The sequence below is a fragment of the Schistocerca gregaria genome, chromosome 2 (genome assembly GCF_023897955.1).
Source record: "Schistocerca gregaria isolate iqSchGreg1 chromosome 2, iqSchGreg1.2, whole genome shotgun sequence".
NCBI lineage: Eukaryota > Metazoa > Arthropoda > Insecta > Orthoptera > Acrididae > Schistocerca > Schistocerca gregaria.
The window spans coordinates 1,018,830,315-1,018,844,502 of NC_064921.1; the positions used below are offsets into that span (position 1 = coordinate 1,018,830,315).

The 14,188-nt window shown below is 49.0% G+C and overlaps 5 non-coding genes across 5 annotated transcripts; 2 read left to right on the top strand and 3 right to left on the bottom strand.

The window, feature by feature from the left end:
- Window positions 1-2,313: 2,313 nt before the first annotated feature.
- Window positions 2,314-2,385, bottom strand: Trnag-ccc (transfer RNA glycine (anticodon CCC)). The gene has a single exon. It is a non-coding gene; the product is annotated as a tRNA-Gly (tRNA).
- A 672-nt stretch (window positions 2,386-3,057) lies between these two features.
- Window positions 3,058-3,141, top strand: Trnal-uaa (transfer RNA leucine (anticodon UAA)). The gene has a single exon. It is a non-coding gene; the product is annotated as a tRNA-Leu (tRNA).
- Window positions 3,142-4,254: 1,113 nt separating this feature from the next.
- Window positions 4,255-4,326, bottom strand: Trnag-ccc (transfer RNA glycine (anticodon CCC)). Its single transcript has one exon. It is a non-coding gene; the product is annotated as a tRNA-Gly (tRNA).
- Window positions 4,327-4,801: 475 nt separating this feature from the next.
- Window positions 4,802-4,885, top strand: Trnai-uau (transfer RNA isoleucine (anticodon UAU)). The gene has a single exon. It is a non-coding gene; the product is annotated as a tRNA-Ile (tRNA).
- Window positions 4,886-8,018: 3,133 nt separating this feature from the next.
- On the bottom strand, window positions 8,019-8,090 carry Trnag-ccc (transfer RNA glycine (anticodon CCC)). Its single transcript has one exon. It is a non-coding gene; the product is annotated as a tRNA-Gly (tRNA).
- Between the last annotated feature and the right edge of the window lie 6,098 nt (window positions 8,091-14,188).

Consider the following 14,188-nt stretch of genomic DNA (forward strand, 5'->3'; position numbering starts at 1 on the left):
TAGCTGCGCAGCATTTGTGCACCGCCGCCGTCAGTGTCAGCCAGTTTGCCGTGGCATACGGAGCTCCAACGCAGTCTTTAACACTGGTAGCATGCCGCGACAGCGTGGACGTGAACTGTATGTGCAGTTGACGGACTTTGAGCGAGAGCGTATAGTGTGCATGCAGGAGGCCGGGTGGACGTACAGCCGAATTGCTCAACACGTGGGGCGTGAGGTCTCCACAGTACATCGATGCTGTCGCCAGTGGTCGGCGGAAGGTGCACGTGCCCGTCGACTTGGGACCGGACCGCAGCGACGCATGGATGCACGCCAAGACCGTAGGATCCTACACAGTCCCGTAGGGGACCGCACCGCCACTTCCCAGCAAATTAGGGACACTGTTGCTCCTGGGGTATCGGCGAGGACCATTCGCAACCGTCTCCATGAAGCTGGGCTACGGTCGCGCACACCGTCAGGCCGTCTTCCGCTCACGCCCCAACATCGTGCAGCCCGCCTCCAGTGGTGTCGCGACAGGCGTGAATGGAGGGACGAATGGAGACGTGTCGTCTTCAACGATGAGAGTCGCTTCTGCCTTGGTGCCAATGATGGTCGTATGCGTGTTTGGCGCCGTGCAGGTGAGCGCCACAATCGGGACTGCATACGACCGAGGCACACAGGGCCAACACCCGGCATCATGGTGTGGGGAGCGATCTCCTACACTGGCCGTACACCTCTGGTGATCGTCGAGGGGACACTGAATAGTGCACGGCACATCCAAACCGTCATCGAACCCATCGTTCTACCATTCCTAGACCGGCAAGGGAACTTGCTGTTCCAACAGGACAATGCACGTCCGCATGTATCCCGTGCCACCCAACGTACTGTAGAAGAAGTAAGTCAACTACCCTGGCCAGCAAGATCTCCGGATCTGTCCCCCATTGAGCATGTTTGGGACTGGATGAAGCGTCATCACATGCGGTCTGCACGTCCAGCACGAACGCTGGTCCAACTGAGGCGCCAGGTGGAAATGGCATGGCAAGCCGTTCCACAGGACTACATCCAGCATCTCTACGATCGTCTCCATGGGAGAATAGCAGCCTGCATTGGTGCGAAAGGTGGATATACACTGTACTAGTGCCGACATTGTGCATGCTCTGTTGCCTGTGTCTATGTGCCTGTGGTTCTGCCAGTGTGATCATGTGATGTATCTGACCCCAGGAATGTGTCAATAAAGTTTCCCCTTCCTGGGACAATGAATTCACGGTGTTCTTATTTCAATTTCCAGGAGGGTATTATCAGTGACGGCAGTGATTACGGCGCTTGCCCTGCGCGTCTGATTGTCTGGCCGTCAGAAGGAACGGAAAGCTGTTAAGAGGCATGGCTTTCAGCCAGGCGGCCCGGATTCGATTTCTGGTAGCCGAACATACTTTTGTTTGCTGAGTCTTGGCTAGTCTCACGGCGTTTACGTTTTCTTTGTGTTGTGCTTTTTGGGTCCAAGCATCAAGAAAGCAAAAGTCAACGAAAACAGATATGTGTTTAAATGACTGGCACGGCAGTAATGAAAGTGGATGAGTCGGTGGACCGGGTATTGGACTGATGACGTGGCCCAATTGCATAGCTCTTCAGCTCAGTACGTTAGAGCGTCGTGCTGTGAACACAAAGGCCATGTATTCGATAGCACCAAGTGCCATTTCATTTTTCTCTCATAAAAGACAGTGCTTCCTCCAGCGAGACACTGCCAGGTAAATACCAAGTGATGTGCACAAGAAGCAAGACGTCTGCACGTTTCGCGGCGTTGTCGATAACGGCCATACCACGCAGAGTGCAGGTGTTCTCGTCTGCTCATTGGAGTTAATAACGTTTGGCCATTGTTAGTACTTGGATGGGCGACGAGCTTGGAGCTCTACCTACATTTGGCTTCTTTCATTTTGCCTATTTACTTAGGTGTCGTCGCTGCTTAGCGATAATGATGCGGTCCAGCACGCTGACGCCACTCCTGCCTGTCGGTGCACTAAAGCGCGAATCTGTGGCCACAATAAAATGAAAGGTTCTGTCGTATGTTTGTCGGTTTTTGGTCTCTCGCAGTCGTTTCTCCCGCCTGCCCTCTACATATATGCCCATTTCCAAGCGTCAGCTCTCGCGTCAGTCGAGACAAGTCGAGACAAGTCGACACATGGAGACACACGATGCTGTGAATCGAAATCCGGCGACTACCGCAATGGCGACACGGAGTGAGACGTGGGGCGAACGAAAACTATTCGTACTACGACGGTTCTGTTTCGAGGATCGCGTTACTTTACGTGGAATAGCCCTAGAAGAAAAATGTACGTTTCGTGCGGTGGCCGGGAATCGAACCCGGATCAACTGCTTGGGAAGCAACCATGCTGACCGTTACACCACCACCGCCTTGCGTGCCAAGTCATTCACGCCGCGATGTATCGGCTACCCTCCTGCCACCAGAGGCCGAAGGCGAAGGCGCTGTAGGCGTTCAACGCCAGGGCAGAGGTTGGCACATCTGAACGCAGTGTGTAGGTGCTGCTAGCGTAAATAGAAGCACAACTGACAGCCGTTGGAAAACTGCCCTTTAATTTACAGCAGCATGATATAAGAAATATCTAATGTGACGTACGTACAGACTATCCAGAGACGATTGAGCATAATTGTGCCAGTCCAGAAGTAGAAAGCGCCTAAGTATCACAATGTTAAGTTGGTTAGTTTGATCCTCGCCTGGAGCATATCATTAGCTTCCCCTGAGGGCGAAATACACAGCGTAGCCGTTGCTAGGGAACGGACTTTTAATGTCGTTCGTTGTTTTCTCCACGCCAATGTGAAAATTGATAGTTAGAGTTCTGCTCGTTCCACTTAAGGCCGAAGGCGTCGGAAAACAACGGTGCCAGGCACCATATTTAAGTTCCGGGTGCCGACAGTGAGGGTGGGGTGTTACCTCACATCTCACAACTCGTTTTAAATACTCTAAAAAAACGTATTTCCTTCACACAAAAAAAAACAAGCAAATTTCGCAGTCAGGCCCTGGAGATGTTTATAGAAACGATGGCAGCAGGGTGTTTCCGCTCGCACGTCAGGTTGGCCGAGCGGTCTAAAGCGCCAGATTTAAGCTCTGGTTCCCGAAAGGGAGCGTGGGTTCGATCCCCACATCTGTCAATGAATTTTAAATATTCCAAACCTACCCGTTTCCTTCGTGCGGGAAAGGAAGTAAATTTCGCGCAAACAGGTTGAAGAGATATTATCAGTGACGGCAGTGATTATGGCGCTTGCCCTGCACGTCTGATTGTCTGGCCGTCAGAAGGAACGGAAAGCTGTTAGGAGGCATGGCTTTCAGCCAGGCAGCCCGGATTCGATTCCTGGTAGCCGAACATACTTTTGTTTGCTGAGTCTTGGCTAGTCTCACGGCGCTTACGTTTTCTTTGTGTTGTGCTTTTTGGGTCCAAGCATCAAGAAAGCAAAAGTCAACGAAAACAGATACGTGGTTAAATGTCTGGCAGGGCAGTAATGAAGGTGGATGAGCCGGTGGACCGGGTATTGGACTGGTGACGTGGCCGAATTGCATCGCTCCTCAGCTCAGTACGTTAGAGCGTCGTGCTGTGAACACAAAGGCCATGTATTCGATAGCACTAAGTGCCATTTCATTTTTCTCTCATAAAAGACAGTGCTTCCTCCAGCGAGACACTGCCAGGTAAATACCAAGTGATGTGCACAAGAAGCAAGACGTCTGCACGTTTCGCGGCGTTGTCGATAACGGCCATACCACGCTGAGTGCAGCGGTTCTCGTCTGTTGATTGGAGTTAATAGCGGTTGGCCGTGTTTAGTACTTGGATGGGCGACCAGCTTGGAGCTCTACCTACATTTGGCTTCTTTCATTTTGCCTATTTACTTAGGTGTCGTCGCTGCTTAGCGATAATGATGCGGTCCAGCACGCTGACGCCACTCCTGCCTGTCGGTGCACTAAAGCGCGAATCTGTGGCCACAATAAAATGAAAGGTTCTGTCGTATGTTTGTCGGTTTTTGGTCTCTCGCAGTCGTTTCTCGCGCCTGCCCTCTACATATATGCCCATTTCCAAGCGTCAGCTCTCGCAAAGTCGAGACAAGTCGACACATGGAGACACACGATGCTGTGAATCGAAATCCGGCGACTACCGCAATGGCGACACGGAGTGAGACGTGGGGCGAAGGAAAACTATTCGTACCACGACGGTTCTGTTTCGAGGATCGCGTTACGTTACTTGGAATAGCCCTAGAAGAAAAATGTACGTTTCGTTCGGTGGCCGGGAATCGAACCCGGATCAACTGCTTGGGAAGCAACCATGCTGACCGTTACACCACCACCGCCTTGCGTGCCGAGTCATTCACGCCGCGATGTATCGGCTACCCTCCTGCCACCAGAGGCCGAAGGCGAAGGCGCTGTAGGCGTTCAACGCCAGGGCAGAGGTTGGCACATCTGAACGCAGTGTGTAGGTGCTGCTAGCGTAAATAGAAGCAGAACTGACAGCCGTTGGAAAACTGCCCTTTAATTTACAGCAGCATGATATAAGAAATATCTAATGTGACGTACGTACAGACGATCCAGAGACGATTGAGCATAATTGTGCCAGTCCAGAAGTAGAAAGCGCCTAAGTATCACAATGTTAAGTTGGTTAGTTTTATCCTCGCCTGGAGCATATCATTAGCTTCCCCTGAGGGCGACTCGTTTTAAATACTCTAAGAAAACGTATTTCCTTCACACAAGAAAAAAACAAGCAAATTTCGCAGTCAGGCCCTAGAGATGTTTATAGAAATGACGGAAGCAGTGTGTTTCGGCTTGCACGTGAGATTGGCCGAGCGGTCTAAGGCGACAGATTTATGCTCTGGTTCCCGAAAGGGAGCGTGGGTTCGAACCCCACATCTGACAATGAATTTTAAATATTCCAAACCTACCCGTTTCCTTCGTGTGGGAAAGGAAGTAAATTTCGCGCAAACAGGTGGAAGAGATATTATCAGTGACGGCAGTGATTACGGCGCTTGCCCTGCACGTCTGATTGTCTGGCCGTCAGAAGGAATGGAAAGCTTTTAGGAGGCATGGCTTTCAGCCAGGCAGCCCGGATTCGATTCCTGGTAGCCGAACATACTTTTGTTTGCCGAGTCTTGGCTAGTCTCACGGAGCTTACGTTTTCTTTGTGTTGTGCTTCTTGGGTCCAAGTATCAAGAAAGCAAAAGTCAAGGAAAACAGATACGTGTTTAAATGTCTGGTAGGGCAGTAATGAAGGTGGATGAGCCGGTGCACCGGGTATTGGACTGGTGACGTGGCCGAATTGCATCGCTCGTCAGCTCAGTACGTTAGAGCGTCGTGCTGTGAACACAAAGGCCATGTATTCGATAGCACTAAGTGCCATTTCATTTTTCTCTCATAAAAGACAGTGCTTCCTCCAGCTAGACACTGCCAGGTAAATACCAAGTGATGTGCACAAGAAGCAAGACGTCTGCACGTTTCGCGGCGTTGTCGATAACGGCCATACCACGCTGAGTGCAGCGGTTCTCGTCTGTTCATAGGAGTTAATAGCAAACAGGTTGAAGAGATACACTCCTGGAAATGGAAAAAAGAACACATTGACACCGGTGTGTCAGACCCACTATACTTGCTCCGGACACTGCGAGAGGGCTGTACAAGCAATGATCACACGCACGGCACAGCGGACACACCAGGAACCGCGGTGTTGGCCGTCGAATGGCGCTAGCTGCGCAGCATTTGTTCACCGCCGCCGTCAGTGTCAGCCAGTTTGCCGTGGCATACGGAGCTCCATCGCAGTCTTTAACACTGGTAGCATGCCGCGACAGCGTGGACGTGAACTGTATGTGCAGTTGACGGACTTTTAGCGAGAGCGTATAGTGTGCATGTGGGAGGCCGGGTGGACGTACAGCCGAATTGCTCAACACGTGGGGCGTGAGGTCTCCACAGTACATCGATGCTGTCGCCAGTGGTCGGCGGAAGGTGCACGTGCCCGTCGACTTGGGACCGGACCGCAGCGACGCATGGATGCACGCCAAGACCGTAGGATCCTACGCAGTCCCGTAGGGGACCGCACCGCCACTTCCCAGCAAATTAGGGACACTGTTGCTCCTGGGGTATCGGCGAGGACCATTCGCAACCGTCTCCATGAAGCTGGGCTACGGTCGCGCACACCGTCAGGCCGTCTTCCGCTCACGCCCCAACATCGTGCAGCCCGCCTCCAGTGGTGTCGCGACAGGCGTGAATGGAGGGACGAATGGAGACGTGTCGTCTTCAACGATGAGAGTCGCTTCTGCCTTGGTGCCAATGATGGTCGTATGCGTGTTTGGCGCCGTGCAGGTGAGCGCCACAATCGGGACTGCATACGACCTAGGCACACAGGGCCAACACCCGGCATCATGGTGTGGGGAGCGATCTCCTACACTGGCCGTACACCTCTGGTGATCGTCGAGGGGACACTGAATAGTGCACGGCACATCCAAACCGTCATCGAACCCATCGTTCTACCATTCCTAGACCGGCAAGGGAACTTGCTGTTCCAACAGGACAATGCACGTCCGCATGTATCCCGTGCCACCCAACGTACTGTAGAAGAAGTAAGTCAACTACCCTGGCCAGCAAGATCTCCGGATCTGTCCCCCATTGAGCATGTTTGGGACTGGATGAAGCGTCATCACATGCGGTCTGCACGTCCAGCACGAACGCTGGTCCAACTGAGGCGCCAGGTGGAAATGGCATGGCAAGCCGTTCCACAGGACTACATCCAGCATCTCTACGATCGTCTCCATGGGAGAATAGCAGCCTGCATTGGTGCGAAAGGTGGATATACACTGTACTAGTGCCGACATTGTGCATGCTCTGTTGCCTGTGTCTATGTGCCTGTGGTTCTGCCAGTGTGATCATGTGATGTATCTGACCCCAGGAATGTGTCAATAAAGTTTCCCCTTCCTGGGACAATGAATTCACGGTGTTCTTATTTCAATTTCCAGGAGGGTATTATCAGTGACGGCAGTGATTACGGCGCTTGCCCTGCACGTCTGATTGTCTGGCCGTCAGAAGGAACGGAAAGCTGTTAAGAGGCATGGCTTTCAGCCAGGCGGCCCGGATTCGATTTCTGGTAGCCGAACATACTTTTGTTTGCTGAGTCTTGGCTAGTCTCACGGCGTTTACGTTTTCTTTGTGCTGTGCTTTTTGGGTCCAAGCATCAAGAAAGCAAAAGTCAACGAAAACAGATATGTGTTTAAATGACTGGCACGGCAGTAATGAAAGTGGATGAGTCGGTGGACCGGGTATTGGACTGATGACGTGGCCCAATTGCATAGCTCTTCAGCTCAGTACGTTAGAGCGTCGTGCTGTGAACACAAAGGCCATGTATTCGATAGCACCAAGTGCCATTTCATTTTTCTCTCATAAAAGACAGTGCTTCCTCCAGCGAGACACTGCCAGGTAAATACCAAGTGATGTGCACAAGAAGCAAGACGTCTGCACGTTTCGCGGCGTTGTCGATAACGGCCATACCACGCAGAGTGCAGGTGTTCTCGTCTGCTCATTGGAGTTAATAACGTTTGGCCGTTGTTAGTACTTGGATGGGCGACCAGCTTGCAGCTCTACCTACATTTGGCTTCTTTCATTTTGCCTATTTACTTAGGTGTCGTCGCTGCTTAGCGATAATGATGCGGTCCAGCACGCTGACGCCACTCCTGCCTGTCGGTGCACTAAAGCGCGAATCTGTGGCCACAATAAAATGAAAGGTTCTGTCGTATGTTTGTCGGTTTTTGATCTCTCGCAGTCGTTTCTCCCGCCTGCCCTCTACATATATGCCCATTTCCAAGCGTCAGCTCTCGCGTCAGCCGAGCAAAGTCGAGACAAGTCGAGACATGGAGACACACGATGCCGTGAATCGAAATCCGGCGACTACCGCAATGGCGACACCGAGTGAGACGTGGGGCGAAGGAAAACTATTCGTACCACGACGGTTCTGTTTCGAGGATCGCTTTACGTTACGTGGAATAGCCCTAGAAGAAAAATGTACGTTTCGTGCGGTGGCCGGGAATCGAACTCGGATCAACTGCTTGGGAAGCAACCATGCTGACCGTTACACCACCACCGCCTTGTGTGCCGAGTCATTCACGCCGAAGGCGAAGGCGCTGTAGGCGTTCAACGCCAGGGCAGAGGTTAGCACATCTGAACGCAGTGTGTAGGTGCTGCTAGCGTAAATAGAAGCAGAACTGACAGCTGTTGGAAAACTGCCCTTTAATTTACAGCAGCATGATATAAGAAATATCTAATGTGACGTACGTACAGACGATCCAGAGACGCCTGAGCATAATTGTGCCAGTCCAGAAGTAGAAAGCGCCTAAGTATCACAATGTTAAGTTGGTTAGTTTGATCCTCGCCTGGAGCATATCATTAGCTTCCCCTGAGGGCGAAATACACAGCGTAGCCGTTGCTAGGGAAGGGACTTTTATTGTCGTTCGTTGTTTTCTCCGCGACAATGTGAAAATTGATAATTAGAGTACTGCTCGTTCCACTTAATGCCGAAGGCGACGGAAAACAACGGTGCCAGGCACCATATTTAAGTTCCGGGTGCCGACAGTGAGGGTGGTGTGTTACCTCACATCTCACAACTCGTTTTAAATACTGTGAAAAAACGTATTTCCTTCTCACAAGAAAAAAACAACCAAATTTCGCAGTCATGGCCTGGAGATGTTGCTAGAAACGCCGGCAGCAGGTGGTTTGCGCTCGTATGTCAGATTGGCCGAGCGCTCTAAGGCGCCGGATTCAAGCCTACATGGGAAGATTTAAGCTTTGTTTCCCGAACTGGAGCGTGGGTTCGAACCCCACGTTAGACAATGAATTTTAGACAAATTCGGACAGCGTATTCGTGCACATCGAGCGGAGCAGCACTGCCGACGCCGGTTTGCTTACATCGGCGTACCGCGTTTTCGGAGGGTATGTTGGATCTCATTTTTCGTGTTTTCCGCACTGTTTATTTTTAAGTAAAAATGTCGACATTCTCAAGGGCTAATACTGCTCAGTATTTATTTGATAGGAGTGCTCTCCACCCTACCGTGTTTGAAATTCATGAGTGGTTATTTGAGGACTTAAAGATTCCTGATGAAGTCTTTGACACTTTTCAGTTGGACTTTGTACAGTATTGCCTATTTCTGAAATTTACTTCCGGAGTGATGTGTGAGAAATTTGTTTCTAAATTTGGTGGCAGTCGCCGATTTAAACAGGCAGACGGGAGTATCAGTAACGTGGAAATAGTTACGTCTGGTTACGGAATTCGAACGGTGCGTGTTTTTAACGTACCATCGTAATGCCCGGATCAAATTTTGGCTCGTGCTTTGTCTTGTTCTGGTGACGTTTTGAACAGTACAATGGAAAAATGGTCGAGCGCATACTGTTGTCAGGTAGCTAGTGGTATTCGAAGTGTGATGATGGACTTGAAACAGCGCATCTCTTCTTATTTTGTAATCGGTGGGATTCGCGCTTTAATGTCATGTATTGGGCAATAGCCAGCATGTGCCGAATGGCAGTCCACAGAACTTTTGAGGACTGACTGCCCTCGGCGACGGCCTGTTCAATTACAGCACGAGGATGCTGTGGGTGGTGGCGAAATATTTGTGCACCTCATGAGCAAGATTGCCGCAGACACGTTCTACCCAAGCCGACCGACAGCCATTGATTCCGTAGTTGAAACGCCTGTCGAAGGACATAGTACAACAACTGATGGGCAGGAGCAGCTGGTGGTTGTCCAGGACCCCCTCCCCCCGGCGGAACCGGTTGAGGACGAAATGGAAGAACGCCCTGTTCATAATGACGCCATTCAGTCGCAGTCGCGGGAAGCAACAGACGCTTCTTTACCCCCGCCGCCCCTCCCGGTGACACCTTCTGCACATACTGTAATGCCTACCGCGGAGAGTAAAAAGCAACGTCGACAGCGGGGTGAGGGCAAACAGGTCAAGGAACAGAACCCGGCTACCTTAGTAAGTCACCCCGCCGCGGAGAGTGGCAGTGAAAGTGAGGCTATGTCCCAGTGTTCCTCCCGTAGCAGCAGCCTCGTACGACGCTCATACCTAGTGAGATTAGTATGCGTGTACGGGATAACGATATTTTGACGAAAAATGAAAATAATTTCACACTAGCAGCACGTGTACGTTCTATATTAATCCCATATTAACTTACAATACTCATTTTTATAGTAAAACAGTGTTTACTATTATATTTCAGCATTATAAACAATGCCTTCCCTATTTGCTTTAACTTTTCTGCCTTAATCTCCGGCCGCTGACGGGATGATGTCTATTTATAAGGGCACACACAAGACGATTAAAACAGTTTCTCAGCGCCGGGAAATAGCAGGACGTTGCAGCTGCGAAGCGCAAATTAGAACAGGGTAGTGAGCAGTTACCGCAGTGCCCGCACATTCTTTCTGTGCCGTCAACGGCGACCGACACATCGCGCGGCGGCCAGGGCCAGGTGGAAGCCACCAAGACGTCGGGCGACGCAGGGCCACCCCCGCCACCTGACAGCCAAAGCCCGTGGTGGCAGCAGAACGAGGACGAGGGGGGCCAGTAGAAGTGCTCGCTGACCCACACCGTTGTCAAGAGCCCGCCTACATCGACATTGTCCCGTAAACTACTGTGCATCGGGCCGCGTCCGGTGTATTGTAGTGCCCCGTTCTGTAGATTTTACCTACTAGTAACAATAGTTTTTCAAGAACTTTTGAAACCTCAATTTTATGCCTGCTGCTCTCAATTTACGTATAAGTACGGCGCAGTATCACTTCGTCGCTGCTTTTCATATTGCCCTACTTTGTCCAACTGTTTAAAATGTCCACGCACCCACAACCAACGCAGGTGTTTTCTGTTTCGACGTTAAATGTTGCTGGTATCTCAGCGGTGCACAAGGTTGCTGCGTTTAAAGACGTTTTATATCATAGCAATTTTAGCATTGCCGTCCGCAAGAAGTATCTGGTGATGTTTTTAGCAATATTCCAGGCTACGGCGCCTAGTATGAAAAATATATTTCAATGTTTTCGATTTTAATTTGATAATTATATATATATTGTGTTTCATACTAGAGTGTCGTGTTCCCAGTGTGGCGCAGCTTTGCCACAGGAAATACGAATGCGGCCGAAGACATCCGTCTTCTGGTCGGCTCCTGATCGTTGTCAGAAAGAGTCTAGTTTTTGATTAGGCAAAGGCTTCTATTATTTGGAAAAGAACAACCCGGATTTCTTTACGTAATCAGTATGAATTTTATAATTACCTAAGGGACCTTTAACAATGAACAATAAAAAATTGCATTTGCAAATGAAATCATTAACAAATGGGGCAGCTATGAGTTGTATAGAAGAGAAGAAGCGGCCTTCTCTCTACGATCAGGATGCCGCAGTATTCTCTGCTGTAGTAAAGGCTGTTTCACATTTAAAAAAATAATATGACATGAAGGAACAAAAAAAAGGGGAAAGAATAGAATAAGAAATCTGGTAAACAATAAATATATTCAAATAATTCTCACAAGCAGTTTGGGCTTAATTATAAACAGTATAACTCACATAAGTAATTTTCTGACTGTATGGTGCGATCAGATTTCAGCCTCTATTGTGCCAACTTCAGGGTTCACAGTTTTGTCACAAATTACAGTCATTACTTTTCTCCTTCCTTCGAGACAATTCTTGCACCGTTCAACACCTTCATAACAATAACTTGCCGATTTACAGCATCGAACATAAATTACTTGAATTTTATTAATCAATAACTGTTGTCTGCACGTTAGCAAGACCGCTCACTTTTTTTATGGCTTAAAGACGACTTTCTTTACGCTTTCCAATTACCAGCAGAAGTACGACAAAATCTGAAGATCTTTTTATTTAGATTGAAGCGGAACGCTCAGTTCAGCTTCTGTTAAAATGTTTCTTTGACTGCGCAATCAATGTATTAGCGTTCGCGCTAGATGCGCATCTTTACAGTTACGTAAATTATGTAAAACAAATGTCTTTCAAAGAATAGATCTCATCCCGTAAGCTGATCATTTAATGCAAAGGCTAGGTGAATGCCTTTCCAAGGGTACTCACAGCTTTCATACGGCGGAAAGCCCAATAATATTACAGACATTTACAATCTTAGTAGTGATATCAACTGTGGCACTGTCCTTTGAACCTACGGACATCCGACTCCTCCCTAATGGTCGTGTACTGGTGTGTGTCATTGCGGGAGTCCAATTTGTCAACGTATATGTGACCACGGGGACTGATCAAAAACGCACAAGAGCTCGTTTTTTTACCACGGACATATGCCCCTTTTAGGCTACGGCGCGTCCCATCATATTCGGTGGTAATTTTAATTGTGTTGTTGCCTCTGTCGACCAATATCCCACCCCCACTAAATATGTAGAACTGAATACACTTTTAACTGCAGCGGACTTGCGTGATTCGTGGCGACACTACCACCCCATCATGACGCAGTATACCCACTTTTATACCGGAGGGGCCAGTAGAATTGATAGGATTTACGTTTCACGGGAGCTAACAGACGCTTTATGCGCAGTCGAAGTTCTGTCTGTCGCCATGAGTGATCATTGTGGCTACGTGTGTGCTTTGCGGTTGCAGTGCTGTCGCACGAAAACTCTTCCGGCATATTGGAAATTAAATACCGGATATCTGGGTGTCGAAGGGCTCCGTGTAGCATGGCAGCAGTGTGTAGAAAAATTCAACAATTACGGGTCCTGCATCGAGCGGTGGGTGGCGCATGCCAATCCGCTTTTTCGAAAGGCGGCGCAATTATATAGTCGAGACGCAAGTTACTGGCACAGGCGTACGTTGGATTTTTATCAGAAATGCTTACAGGATGCTATCAATGCACCTGTTGGCCCCGACGTAAACATTAGACTCCACCTGAGCACAATTAAAGCCAAGATTCTGCGGCTGCACCCTGTGCCACATCAATGACGATTAGCAGTCGATCTATCATCTTGCCCGAGAAAGGAAACAGGCTCGCAAAAAGCATTTCGATGCGCTCGAAACTGGTGTGGGGATTGTTTTATCGCAGCGGCACGAAATTGTACGCCATATCGCCGACTATTATACTTCGCTAAATCACGACACTACCGAGGTCGAAGAGGCCACGCGACTTTTATTACATGACTTAGTCGACTGCATTTCCGCACCTGACCGTGAAGAGCTGGTTGCAGAGATGTCGAATCAGGATGTGTTCTAGATATTGAAAGCCAGTACAACGGGTAAGTCACCTGGACCCGACGGTCTTCCCATATAATTTTATCTCACTTTCTTGGATATTGTAGGAGACAAATTAATGGTAGTGATGAACGAAGTGCTTCGCGGCATTGCCATTCCGTGTCAGTTTCTCGACGGGCACGTTGTTCTTATCCCCAAAAAACGGGGTACGTGCCGTGTCACCGATCTTAGGCCAATTACGCTGCTGAATGCTGATTACTAGCTGGCGGTCAGATGTGTTGCAACGAAGATACAGGCAGTCATGGACAAAGTTGTAAGTAGGCTGTTTACGTTTTCTTATTGGTGACGCCACGTAGCGCTCTGTATGAAAATCACTGGCTGTGCCGTGTGCAGTCTGTGGCTGGTTTGAATTGTTGTCTGCCATTGTAGTGATGGGCAGCGGCAGCTGGATGCTAACAGCGCGTAGCGTTGCGCAGTTGGAGGTGAGCCGCTAGCAGTGGTGGACGTGGGGAGAGAGATGGCGGAGTTTTGAAATTTGTAAGAATTGGTGTCATGAACTGATATATATATATATATATATATATATATATATATATATATATATATATATATATATATATAATGACTATGATGGTAAATACATTGTTTATTCTCTATTAAAATCTTTCATTTGCTAACTGTGCCTATCAGTAGTTAGTGACTTCCGTAGTTTGAATCTTTTAGTTAGCTGGCAGTAGTGGCGCTCTCTGTATAGCAGTAGTTCGAGTAACGAAGATTTTTGTGAGGTAAGTGTTTTGCGAAACATATAGGTTAATGTTAGTCAGGGCCAGTCTCTTGTAGGGAGTATTGAAAGTCAGATTGCGTTGCGCTAAAAACTATTGTGTGTCAGTTTAAGCACAGTCTCGACTTTGAAACGTCCCCTTAGAAAAAATTATACATCTGTCCATATCAATCCTGCGTCGTTAAGAGGCGGACCGTTTGAAAATGCGTAATCTACCTATTGT